Raw genomic sequence first — 1763 nt, 5'->3', positions numbered from 1 at the left:
TCTGTGGGCGGGGGTTTATTAGAATCTGGAGGCCCCCTTTAACAAGGTGACCCCCCCAGATCCCGCCCCCCTATATGAATTGGTAACGGGTACATTGTACCCCTACCATTTCACCCAAAAAAGTGTCAAAAAAGGTAAAAAAAAAACAAGAGACAGCTTGGGACAAGTCCTTTATTAAAAAAGAAAAAAGTCCAGCGATGTAATCCATCTCGAGCCGTCGACCAAAAAAAAAGCCGCAACAGATTCGCCTCCATAGGATACTCCGACCGAACAACGCTTCTCTCACTCTGACAGCTCTTATATAGCTGAGGGCGGGGCCACCCAGTGACGTACATGGGTGACCCCGCCCCCTCTGACGCCACGGAGAAACCCGTGGTGTCGCGAACCAAACCAAGGGGGTGTTGAGCTTATCCTTAATCCACAGCACCACCCTGGTCCACAACATTGGTAATCTAGTCAAAAAACTTAAATCATATCAGTCTGACATGATCTGCCCTCAGTAAAGCCATGCTGCTTGGGTCCATCAAGCTGTGTATTTTTAGGTAATCAATGATCCTTCTATTCAGCCGTGATTCCATTAACTTGACTGTCTACAACTGATGTTAAACTCACTGGCCTGTAATTGCTAGCTTCTACCTATGCATACTAGCACATTATAACTTTTTTTTTAAAAAAGCATGGCGGTTTACTACCGCTTTAAGTGGTTAAACTTCCGTCTCTAGAAGAGTCAGACCGGACAAGCACATCATCTCAAAGCATTGTAGCTTCCTGGCAGTGGCAAAAATGAAAAATAAAGAAATCGTTGTCTATGCTCCGTTTGTGCAAATAATAAGTTCTTCTTTTTTTTTCAGAAAGTAGAATAAACTACGACTCACTTCCCATGAACTGGAATAGTACAGTGGTTGTCCTAGCAGTGGTACTACTTCCTTGTAAAGTCTGTGCTTACATAGGTCATGACTTTTCACCATATGCCTCTGGTTTTTACTGCTTCAGGGAGTTTACAGTGTGTGAGGCCCCGTACACACGACCGAGGAACTCGACGTGCCAAACACATCGAGTTCCTCGGCGAGTTCAGTGTGCAAGCCGCCGAGGAGCTCGGCGGGCCGACTTTCCTCATTGAACAACGAGGAAATAGAGAACATGTTCTCTTTTCGGCCCGACGAGTTCCTCGACGGGTTCCTCGCTGAAAAGTGTACACACGACCGAGTTTCTCGGCAGAATCCAGCTCCGACCGAGTTTCTGGCTGAATTCTGCCGAGAAACTCGGTCGTGTGTACGGGGCCTGACAGTATCAGTTCAGTATCAACAGTCCGATTTATTCACATTAGAGAAAAGCCGGGTACACACTACAACCGCTGGGTTGCACGAAAGAAAACTGACAGCTCCAGTTGGAGACACTATACTAACCACCAGTGGTGGTGCAGAAGGGGCGCTGGGCGTCATCCCCTCTCTCCGGCCACCGTTCTATCACCAATAGATAGATTCAATCATTGCATGAATCCATCTATGGTCGCCACTGCCACCCCCTTTTCATGTGCCCGACCCCTTTTCGGGCACCAGACACCTGAATCACAGCAGCAGGGTATTTTTTGGAGGCACCTGATTAGAGCCATAGGCTCTAATAGGCGTCCAAAGAGGTTAACTGCGGGTGCCATGCTGGGCGCTTGCAGTTCACTCAGCGTTGTGTTAGGTAAGTGAATTAATCGCTTTCCTAACACTGAACTGCTTCTCAGCCAATCAGGTCTGTTACCTGTCACCTGATTG

The sequence above is a fragment of the Rana temporaria genome, chromosome 10 (assembly GCF_905171775.1).
Source record: "Rana temporaria chromosome 10, aRanTem1.1, whole genome shotgun sequence".
Classification (NCBI taxonomy): Eukaryota; Metazoa; Chordata; class Amphibia; order Anura; family Ranidae; genus Rana; species Rana temporaria.
This window is presented reverse-complemented; position numbering follows the sequence as displayed.